The sequence below is a fragment of the Gymnoscopelus microlampas genome (genome assembly GCF_963454915.1).
Source record: "Gymnoscopelus microlampas genome assembly, chromosome: 22".
Lineage (NCBI taxonomy): Eukaryota > Metazoa > Chordata > Actinopteri > Myctophiformes > Myctophidae > Gymnoscopelus > Gymnoscopelus microlampas.
In genome coordinates this window covers 43947483-43959864 of record NC_139959.1, presented here as the reverse complement: position 1 = coordinate 43959864, position 12382 = coordinate 43947483, and the positions used below count along the sequence as shown (strand labels likewise).

The window sequence follows — 12382 nt, the reverse complement described above, 5'->3', positions numbered from 1 at the left end:
TTATAAAACATACATTAACCACTTAAGCCCTATTCTATACCTAGGCTATTTTGAAAATAGCCTAGGAAAATAGCCGATCTACAAGCTCACAACGCGTCGCGATGCGACGCGTTGTGAGCTTGTAGATCTGCTATTTTAAAACATTTTAGTACTTTTACTTTTGGCACTTCAAGTGTATTTTGATACCAATACTTTTGTACTTTTACTCAAGTAAATTTCGAATTCCAGACTTTGACTTGTACCAGAGTACTTCTACATTGCAGTATTGATACTTTGACTTAAGTAAAACATTTGAGTACTTTTTCCACCACTGGCTGCTGCTGTTATGGAGCAGCTAGCAACCAAAACAGCACCCCGCCCTCCCTCCCTCCCCAGAGTCTCCCCTTGGCCGCTCTGCATTGATTTGACCTTCTGGTAAGGCAGGGGGGGGGGGGGTGGGGAAGTAAACTTCTTTGCAAAAAGGATGGAAAGTGTATTATTTTAATGCAGCAGTTCTGCACCAAATTCTCTCTTTTAGCTCGAAGGCATTTAAAGAATAAACAAAAATGAACAAACATCCAGAACAATATACAAACCTGGGTCAAAGTAATTGCTGCATAAAAAATGTGTTATGTATAGTGAAAGCGGCTAAACTGTTCTCGGTGATGAAAATGTCACTTCCTGTTTGTCAAAAGTTAGAATGTTCTTTTTGCCTTTTTTATGCTGATATGTAACAGTTTTAAAGGAGTAGTTCACCAGAAACGATACGTATTTTCTATCAATTACACACCCCATGAAGCCTTGAATTCATGGAGATTGTTTTGTTTTCGTCGCATTCCTAAGCCAAATTGGCTTAGGAATGCGACACAAAAGTCTCCATAGGGTGTGTAATTGATAGAAAATAAGTCATTTTTTTGTAGTCCATGCTCATGGTAGTTTAATAGAGTGATATTATTTTTCCATGTACTACTTTTGTGCTTTGGAAAAGTCACCTTGCTTAGATATGTTGCAAAGTCATACAAGGTCAGCATCACAACTGTTCTGGCAGCACCGAAAAAAAGTCAACTTTTGCTACCGCTCAATTCAACTAATTACTGTACATGTCCGAGTAACAATGATAATGGGTAATATTTAACACTATTTTTATATGGCAAAATGTATTTGAGAAAATGGCTGTGTCGCTACGTGTTTATATTTTATTGCTGGTACCCTTATCATTTAATAAACATAGTGACGTGTCAAATATTTTGCAATGACAAGACATTTAACCCATCTCTCTCTCTCTCTCTCTCTCTCTCTCTCTCTCTCTCTCTCTCTCTCTCTCTCTCTCTCTCTCTCTCTCTCTCTCTCTCTCTCTCTCTCTCTCTCTCTCTCTCTCTCTCTCTCTCTCTCTCTCTCTCTCTCTCTCTCTCTCTCTCTCTCTCTCTCTCTCTCTCTCTCTCTCTCTCTCTCTCTCTCTCTCTCTCTCTCTCTCTCTCTCTCTCGTTTATTTGCCCTGTAAATAGGTTTTGTCATTATTATTTCAAATACATAGTAGATTAACTAAAACATTTTATTGTGTTGGATATTATCTTAAAGTTATAGGCTGAGAGGCCACATGTTGTTGATTGTTGAATTGTTGATAAACGCCCCATTATGTTATCTAGAGTCATGGTTGGGTGGGATATCGAACGTGGGACGACTTGTGGAGACTTACAATTGGCTACTGTTGTATAGAAAATGTACATTTTTGTAAAGATTTTTAATCAAAGGCATGTTTAGTGTCTCTTTGTATTTTCATTTCATGTATGTACGTATGTATGATTGAAACTGTTATAAGGCTACTTAAAACATGGCAAAAGTTCAATGACATGTCACTATAGAATACTATTACTTTGTGTTCTTCTCAGTCAATACAAAAATGTTATCGTTTGTGACACATAATTAACCGGTCAAATATTTTAACGATGGACACTGTCTTTTTACAAATAAATTTAAAGTGAAAGACGAGGCTTTTATGTTTTCCTCCATTATTCTAGATGGTAACGGATAGAGATTGTCGCTGTTGCTGCAGATAATAACCAGCTTTAATTAGACTTTAATCTCTCAAGAACAGATTCTGCTCTGCGTTGGAATCTGTCAGTAGCCGTGTTGACAACCCGTGCGCATTGGTTTCAAGTGGGTGTGCCTTCAGATCAGGAAGCATTTACCCAATCGAATGTAGTGGGCGGGATTCACGTGTCCGTCCACCCTTCCCCCCTCGAAACTAACCAAAACTAATTTAACAATAGCGTCCTCAGAGCAGACAAAACCACGGAAAGATATTCACATTTTAACTTACTCTTTCATCATAGAAACAAGTGGGCTTATAACCAAAACCATCCATGTTCTCTGGGAGAAATGGTGTTAGTGTTCCGTGTAGAAATATTGTTAGTGGGAATGAAAACATAGTCGCACCAACCGGAAGTGATGCGCTGAAGGCAGACACAAACCCCGGTTTCCTTGCGCACTGGTGTTTCGTTTGCTTCCTGCCAGACCCAAAAGACATAGAACAAACAGCAGAGGTCGCTGTTTTTCATTTTCAGTTGGGTCTGGCTACGCAAGACTAATTAGACTTTGATGCATACACATGTTTTCTACACTTAGCCTGCTAATTGTTTGCAGATCATGAGAAATCCATGACATACTGTAACTCATTTAGACCCTATTGCAGTTTGTTTTAAAAATGCTCCTTCATTTATTAAGGATTCATTATGCAGTCCTTATCCATTTTGTATGGGTACCCACTACCAACCTTGTATAACTATACATACATCGTTTACTATCTACTTCCCTGGTAAATGCCTCGAAATGAGGGGATTGAAAAACAAAAGGTTACCCGTAGTTTTTATCCAAATAACTTGTTTTTGATTGATTTATAGTTCATTGGTTCTCAAAGTGGGGTCCGGGGACCCCCAGCGGTGAGGGAGTTCCAGGGGGTCCCAGCTAAATGATGGATAGTTAGGAACCAAATGGACCCTTACAGATCTGTAACTCAGAGAGTGTACAAATGGAACCAAATGGACCCTAACGGGTCCATTTGGTTTCATTTGTACACTCTCAGAGTTAAATTTTGATTGATTTTACTATATAAATCGGGGTCCCAGAGATAGAAATGCCATTACAAGGGGGTCCGTAGCCTATAATGCATGTCAAACTGGAGGTCCTTGAAATTAAAATGCTTGAGAATCACTGCTTGAGTCGTAAAAAATCTTCTCTTATGGGGGTCCCTGCCTGGCATATCTTTTCAAATGGGGGTCCGCGGGCTAATAAGTGTCAAGTTGGAGGTCCTTGACATGAAAAGGTTTGAGAACAACTGCTATAGTTTATATAGTTTCAATATACAGATTATATATATTTTTTTTTTATGCTATACTGTTTTTTTTAGACTGATGATAGGGTCTTGGTTTACCTACAGTATGATCCTAGATTACAATGTCTATGCATTTGATGTATTACCTCATGTTTACCTTGATTACTGTAAATCGCTCTGAATTACGAGCGTCTTCTAAACGCCTACATTGTGAATTGTAACACAGCAGCAGACCGGGTCATCCAAGACGTAGTATAGTACTCACACCTTAAAAGAGGACACGTCAATGTTCTAACAATGACAGTATGTGTGCTTGCCTGCCTGCCCACTACAATGCTTGAATTCATGGATATGTTTTTAGTTTTTGACGCATTCCTAAGCCAATAATTTGATGACCAGCGGACCGGTAGGCAGCGATTCCGGTAGGAGACACAAAGGAGACTATTTGAGTCTCCTACCAGAACCGCTGCCGGTCATCAAATTATTGGTTTAGGAATGTGACAAAAACTATAAAAATCCATGAATTCAAGACTCCATGGGGTGACTAATCCATAGTAAAAAATAATAATTTTGGGGGTGAACTATCCCTTTAATGGGCTAATATAAGAGTCTACAGACCAGTCCATTAAGAAATAATACATTCGTGTCCTTGGAACGACGTCGCTAGGAGTCATTTCCACCGTGTCTAAGACTCTTATAAAAGGTACTGGAGCAGCAACAGATGGACGACTTAAAGCCCACCATTTATCCACAGTAACAGAAGTAACTGCAGCGAGGTTAATGAGGGCTAACATCAACGCCACAGCCAATTAGTCTACCGTATCAAGGCCCACACTCCACTACTTGTCACGATGGCCCACAGCTGTTCCCATTTAACCTAGAAACCACTCATCCCTGACTGAGGAAATGCAGTTGGCTCCTTCAGGATTGAATAAGCCTTTGAACTTGGAAATGAATGAGCAAAAAAGAAGTTCAGTATTCAAAGCTATCATCAGTTAAGCTGTTGAAAGATGCGTGGAGAGAAATAACTCTCCATGGTCTATTAGTAAGTGAGTAACTGAGGGCATATTCACAGGGAAGAGACAGTTTTTCTGAGGACATTGGACCCCATGATGGCCCGTCATCTTGACAGTGAGAATCAGCACCATAGTCAGTGCCATGGCCATCAACCATAGTCAGCACCATAGTCAGTCTACCATAGTCAGTACCATAGTCAGCACCATAGTCAGTCTACCATAGTCAGTACCATAGCCAGCACTATAAACAGTACCATATAGTCCAGGGGTGATGCAACTTTGATGATGGGGAGGGCCACTATATTTCCACACTCACTACAGAGGGCCACATTGCATATTGTCGGGCAGACACCTCTTATCTCCGCATTTGAACTTTTTTTTTCTTTGTCACAGAAAAGTAGCAAAAATAGCCGATCTACAAGCTCAAAACGCGTCGCGCTGCGACGCGTTTTGAGCTTGTAGATCGTGCTATTTTTGAATTGGAATCCTGATATATTTTTTGCTCTCAAAATGGAATCCTGAAAAGTTACATTTTTATTTAATTTCAAATGCATTTAGTTATGTTAACTTTATGAAGTTAAATACAAATACATTGGACATTAAAAAGACAATAGAATTTTTAAGCTACTAATGTAGACTGAAGTAATTAAAGCGGGTCATGTTTGCATGTTTGGAATTGTAACAGCTGAAATCAATAATATATCAGTATTCCCATATTAACCTGCGGGCTGCATTAAGTGAAGGTGGGGCCGCATGTGGCCCCCGGGCCGCCAGTTGCCCATGTATGATATAGTCAGTACCATAGTCAGCACTGTAATCAGTACTATATAGTATATAGATGTATATTCACTGGTAATACTGTAGCAATGAACTCATTTGATCCAGTTCAGCACGCATCCCTCAACACCGGAGCACCCCAGGGATGCATGCTGAGCCCTCTCCTCTACTCCCTGTACACGTATGACTGCATAGCCACACATGTCTCCAACACCATCATAAAGTACGCGGACGACACGACAGTGATAGGCCGAATCGTAAACAACGACGAGTCTGACTACAGAGATGAGATCAACTCACTGGCGCTCTGGTGCCGGGAGAACAACCTCGCTCTCAACGTCGACAAGACCAAAGAACTGATCGTGGACTTCAGGAGGCCGCGGAGAGACCATGCGCCCATCCTCATCGACGGTGCTGCAGTGGAAAGGGTCAGCGAGTTCAAGTTCCTCGGAGTACACATCGAGGAGGACCTTAAATGGGAGACGCACACCACACACGTGAAGAAAAAGGCTCAGCAGAGACTGTACTTGCTCCGCCGCCTGAAAAAGCTTGGAGTAGGACAGCGCATCCTCAAGCTGTACTACAACAGTTCGGTTGAAGGCGTCCTAACAGGCTGCATCACGGCCTGGTACGGGAACTGCACTGCCCGAGAGAAGATCAACCTACAGCGAGTAGTGCGATCGGCAGAGCGAATAATGGGAAGCGAGCTCCCAGCGCTTCAGGATCTGTACAAGAAGCGGTGCGTGGTCAAAGCCAAGCGCATCATCAAGGACAAGTACCACCCAAGTCACAGACTGTTCTTGGAGACTGGACTTATGAGGAATCATACCAGCGGAAAAAAGACCCTTCATGTGTACAGTTTGTGACAAAAGCTTTAGTCAAAATGCTAATCTTAAGAAACACATGTTGATACACACAGGAGAAAGGGCTTTAAATGTACTCTTTGTGGCAAAAGCTTTAGTCAAAATGCTAAAGATTACTTTTTGTTGCTCTCCTTCATGGAGCTACTTGCGTATTATACCAGGGTCAGTCCACCCTTAGGTGAACACGCACTGACCATCTGCACCTTAATCCCCATGTATAACGCACAAACTTTTTTTGATTTTTTATTATTGCGCTCTTTTTCTCTCTAAGCACCTTAGCGTCTATAAGTATATCATGCACAGTATACATACATTGCTGCTATGCTCAGGCACCTTAGTTTGTCTCTTATCTCAGGTACTTTGTAAATATGTAGATAACTCGGCCTTCTATTGTTCTCTGTTGATCTCCTTCCCACTTAACCCCCTACCCCTCTTCTTTTTCTCTCTCCCCACTCTTCTTTCTACGGAATTTAACGTTGCGATGGGAGTGTTGTACAAAAACTAATTTCACCCACTTTTTTACCTTGTAAACCTGTGATGTGACAATAAACCTGATTCTGATTCTGATTCTGATTCTGGGACAGCAGCAGCTGGTCATTTCATTGTATTTTATTTTCATCTCTATCCTCATCTATCTTGGTTTGTTTGTTGACTCTTGCTCTTACCCGTTACCTCTCTCCTTTGTTTTATTGTTACCATGACAGCTGAATCTCCCTCCAAGGTTTGTTATCGCCGGTGTTGCTGCTTAGTGAGTCATAATGTGGCCGTGCAGAGGCTGAAACCACCATGGCCTCCATGCAGTGGTGGAAAAAGTACTCAAATTCTTTACTTAAGTAAAAGTACCAATACTGCAATATAAAATAATCTGTTACAAGGAAAAGTCCAAAATTAAAAATGTACTTAAGTAAAAGTACAAAGGTATTGGCATCAAAATGTACTTAAAGTACCAAAAGTAAAAGTACTAAATATTTGAAAACAGCCGATCTACAAGCTCACAACGCGTCGCGATGCGACGTGTTGTGAGCTTGTAGATCTGCTATTTTCAAATAGCCTAGGTATAAAATAGGGCTAAAGTGGTTAATGTATGTTTTATAATGTAATAATTTACATCTGAAAAGTAACTTGTAACTAAAGTTTTCAAATAAATGTAGTGGAGTAAAAGTACAACATTTGCCTCTGAGATGTAGTGGAGTAGAAGTAAAAGTATTGGAAATTGGAAATACTCAAGTAAAGTACAGATACCTCAAAATTGTACTTAAGTACAGTACTTGAGTAAATGTACTTCGTTACTTTCCACCACTGCCTCCATGTCCTTTCCATTTGTTTTGACGGACCCCGGTCACTGGAAATGGCTTTTTTTATTAAACTACTTTATTATTCAGTCCAGGCACACAACCTTCAATCCCAAATGCTCTTACCAGCAGCTGACAGATGCAATTCTGTAATATTATAATATTATACCGCTTAGCTACATCTCCGAAAGCAAATTAGAGAGAGAGACCCACCGCGCTTATCAGCTCAGTTTCAAAACACAGTGTTTCAGATTTGCATATTTAAATTCTTAAACAACAACAGCCCTATGGATCTGTTTTTAGAGATAATATAAAAAATCTGTTGGAGCCACGCCAAAGTAAACAAACCTCTTCTACAAACACGGGGGAAGCGAGGCTCCCTTTTCTCATTACTGTTTTCTCCCCGTATATTTGCAGCAGCTCAACTCTTTCTCCCGCTGATTATTTATCTCCCTGAGACGCTGGAAATTAGAAAATGTAATGTAAAAAAGACCTAATGCAGTATCCAATATCATCAGAACGTAGGGTTGGGGGGGGAGTGGGGGGGTCGGTCTATTTGCTAGCGTATATTGCCAATGTTCATTTCCCCAGCTCACTGCACAAATCTTCATTAACATGTATATTATATTAGCTCAGGGGTGCATGATGAGCACACTTTCAAGGTCTGATTTGAAAAATATTTAACCCCTTAAGACCTGATAGGCCAGTTCAGGCCAGAACACTATACTACCAGTATCAGTGGTTCTCAAACATTTTCATGTCAAGGACCCCCAAAATGATGTGATGTGTTTTGGCTGCGGACCCCCCCCCCCCCCCCCCCCCATCTGAAAATATTTTTGTTCCGGGGACGACCCACCCCCAGAAGCAAAGATTTGAGTTAAAACATTTTTTTTAACGATTTCTCATAAATAGCAGATCTACAAGCTCATAGCGTGGCACGAAGTGACGCGCTATGAGCTTGTAGATCTGCTATTTTTGAATAGCCATAGGATAAAACCCCACTCTGAGAACCAGTGTGCTATAGCTACAATCTAAAATGCACTAATCATGCATTGAAGGAAGCATAATATGAGCTCAGTTCAGGCTGGCAGAGGGAGAGTAGCGCCCGGGATTTACAGCTTATAGGCAATTGGCACCGGGTGAAAAGAAATGGGTTACAAAAATCGTGGGATAGAAAAAAAAAAAACGTACACAGATGCTTTTCCCGGTTTTAACGGTTTAAATGAATCTGCTGCGTGTCGCCGGTATAATCTCAGTGTGAAGCCGGCGAGCCAGAATGAACCGTCCTGATTTTCATTTCTGCAGAGAGAGCTTAATGAAATCAGCCGTACTTATGACGCCATGAGAGAGAAAAGGTCTCAAAGTCATTAAGTTCAGTTTGAGGGCAAGAGCGAGAGAGATTACTGTCGGTAAAATCCACGGCCTTTGGGCCATATACATCATCAATAATATCTGTCTTCATATTGCCTGGGTTTTTCCTATTTTATTCATTTAATTTTAAAGTACTCTAAGTTTTTTTCCTGCATGCTCTTCAGGCTGATTCATCATTGTCACTCAACTTACCCTGTTGTTGTTGGTTGACTGTGTGTGTGTGTGTGTGTGTGTGTGTGTGTGTGTGTGCGTGCGTGCGTGCGTGCGTGCGCGTACGTGTGCGTTAATGAAAGTGCTAATTGCTACACATACCGTATGTCGAGTGCTTTAGAGCAGTGGTTTTCAACCAGTGGTCCGGGGACCACCAGTGGTCCTTGAGGGAGTACCAGGGGGTCCCCAGCAAAATTAGTTAATAACGTCACAATCATTTTTAAACACTTAGCTTTGGCTATTCAAAAATAGCAGATCTACAAGCTCATAGCGCGGCACCGAGTGCCGCGCTATGAGCTTGTAGATCTGCTATTTTTGAAAAACCTTGAAAAAGTGTGCATATCTTTGAATATTCATATTTTTTAAAGCGAAAAATAACTGATATCTTTGCTTCTGGGGGTCCCTGGCACAAAACATTTTCAAATGGGGGTCCGCGCCAAATATATATCAATTTAGGGGTCCTTGGCATGAAAAAGGTTGAAAACCACTGCTTCAGAGAGTCTGAGGAGTGATCTCATAGCCAGTGATGGATGATGATAAAATGCTCTGGAAGAAGAAGTGGAGCGAGAGGAGGAATCAGTCGTTCTACGTGGAAGTGGACCTGAAAGTCATCCAGATCGTTCAGACGACATCCATCACGTTATAATTTAACATTGGAAACGTGTCAATGTGATGTATGGCGAAGGAGAACAGGGACAAGGTTGCATGTAAAATGCTGTTAAAAATCTCAGCCAAAAATAGATAGCAGTTATATCCAGATACTCCACCAATTCATCAGTATGAGAAAACACATCCAATAAACTGAACATTGAGAGCAGCTACCTATAATAACTGTTGTCTGTGGAATATAAAGCTCTGATCCTTGTACTTCTACTATTAATGCATGTAGGTCTTTTTTTTAATATATAGAATTTAAAGGGGTACTGTGGAAAAAGTACTCAAATTGTTTACTTGGGTAAAAGTATCAATAGGCTACTGCAATGTACTGTATGTCAGCCTTCAGTTAGTAAAGTTGAAAAGCAATGAACGACTGGGATTTGTGCTGAGAATCCACTCTTTAGAACCCAACAACATCTCTCAGCTGCTCACATCAGGTCTCTTTTAGTCCAGGGGCCAACACTGATATTTTCACAAATTGGTACCACCTGAGGTGGCCGTAAAGTTTTTGTATTTTTGTATTCCTACATGTCTCTAGTTTATATTTTGGTATGATACATCTTCCAATTCAGTAGCTTAATGGCAGTTATCACTACCTACCAGCCAATGTATCCGGTAGGAGACACAAAGTAGAATCTTTGTGTCTCCTACCGGAAATACACCCGGGCATCAAATTATTGAGACAAAAAACAAAATATATCCATGTATTCAAGGCTTCATGGGGTGTGCAATTGATAACTTCTCAGATTGTTGGTCTCTGCAAAAAGACTGCTTTCCATAAGCTTGTAAAAGTTGACCCTCCTTCGGTCTAGTGTGGTCATAGCTGAATGGGTAGAGAGTCCCCCTGGGAAACTTAAAGGAGGAGTTCACCCAAAAAATGATTATTTTCTGTCAATTGCACACCCCATGAAGCCTTGAATACATGGATATATTTTGTTTTTTGTCGCAATAATTTGATGCCCGGGTGTATTTCCGGTAGGAGACACAAAGATTCTACTTTGTGTCTCCTACCGGATACATTAGCCGGTTTACAGTGATTACTGTCATTAAGCTACTGAATTGGAAGATGTATCATACCAAAATATAAACTAGAGACATGTAGGAATACAAAAATACCAAAAATGTACGGCCACCTTAGGTGGTACCAAAATCTGCCTTGGCCCCTGGACTATTTGTGCTTTTGACTTGCTTTTTTGTATTTTACTTACACCTAGAACCCCCATTCAAACTTTAACATGTTCATCTTACTGTGAACATGTGTTCCTTGAAAACGAATCTTTGAAATGTTTCATAGTCTTAGAAATGTACTCCCTTGAAGGTTTTGGCACCCCAAACAACGCTTTCACCTAGAAACTCCATTCACACCTTTTTCAAGTCATCTTACTGTGGACACAAATGCTTGAACTTTTTACTTGGAAATGTTTTGTCGTTTTTTAGATATTTAACTTTTAAAACGTACATCTGAAAACTTTGGCACCTCGCTGTTCCTTCATACTTTAGCCTGTAAACTTGATTCACATTCACAATAAAAAAAAATCCACCTTACTGTGGACATGATGTATGCTTGAGATTGACACAGTGGTTCTTACTTATTCTGTTCACTTGCGTTCTATTCACTGAAAGATTAGATAAAGGTAAGAGCCTGAGGTAAAAGTCGAAAAGACGTCCTTGCTGGTTTTGAACTCATGAACTTCCGTGTGCAAGGCCTGTATCTTAACCACTCCTCCACCGTGGTTCCTACTCCTGAGAGCACCAAAATGTGTACCTGTTGCTCTTTAAATGTTCATTTTCATTGACAATAGACTGGACTTCTCTCCCTCTAGAGTTGTGAGGGACACCAGAGATTCCAGACTAATACTACTGCTTTTTTAGATATTACGGGGGAAAAGTACAAACTTTGGCAGGCTACTAGTCCTATATACTTACGCCTAGAAACCCCATTGAAACTTTAAAATGTTCATCTTACTGTGAACAATGTTTGCCTGAAAACAAATCTTTGAAATGTTTCATAGGTTTAGAAATGTACTCCTTTAAACGTTTTGGCACCTCAAACAACGCTTTCACCTAGAAACTCCATTCACACTTTTTATAATTCATCTTACTATGGACACAAATGCTTGGACTTTTTACTTTGAAATGTTTTGTAGTTTTTGAGATATTTAACTTTAAGCGCCCAATGCATTGTCAATAGTAATGGATATAGAGCACCGAAGTCTGACGTCACTGCCAGTAGAGCCTGTTTCTGGCGAAAATGGAATTAATTCTACCTTAACAGTCTTAAGAACTACTATTTCAAGTAGGAAACATGTCATATTGTGTAAATCCATCCTTCTCACAATGCAGTTCTAATAATAATGTCATACCTTCATTGAATATGGCACAGTTATGGATCACCTCTTCTGCAAAACACTGTGCTATTGCTTCTCTCAGATGTTCAGTTATCCTGAAGTATGGCTTATGTTACTCTCTTGGGGAAATACAAATAAATATTGCCAAAACAAAAAACCCTTTGAGTTTGTTTTTTTAATTCTAACATGCCAAAAGCAAATGCAAAAAGTGGGGCAGAGAGACTGCGAGAATACAGGCAGAGATTGAAGAATGACCCAGTGAGATACCAAGAGTACCACGAAAGGAAGACTCAGAGACGGAGATGTTGGCCTCCACACCACCTGGCACCGCTTGCTCAAGTGAAGGTGATCAGAATAGTACACACTGACTCATAAGCCACGTGGAACGTGTTTGATCATCAACAATCATGTCACACAGAGGCTCTGGAAACAGTGTTCTCCAAGCTGGGCTTTGAGATGCAGATACACAGCAACCAGACAGCAGATGACATCCGTCGTGTGCTGAAAGAACTGGGAGGACAAGATTTCACGGAGGCAG

At 40.6% G+C, this 12382-nt stretch overlaps 1 protein-coding gene and 1 long non-coding RNA gene across 2 annotated transcripts in view; one reads left to right on the top strand and one right to left on the bottom strand.

Annotated features, from left to right (window-relative positions):
* LOC311039183 (uncharacterized protein) overlaps nt 1-12382 on the top strand; it is a 396442-nt gene that overhangs the window by 222217 nt on the left and 161843 nt on the right. The gene's annotated exons all lie outside the window — the stretch shown is intronic.
* Nucleotides 222-12382, bottom strand: part of LOC311039195 — a 124552-nt gene continuing 112391 nt past the window's right edge. The window contains exon 2 of the long non-coding RNA XR_014600135.1: nt 222-314. This is a non-coding gene — a long non-coding RNA (uncharacterized lncRNA). The remainder of the gene's footprint in view (nt 315-12382) is intronic.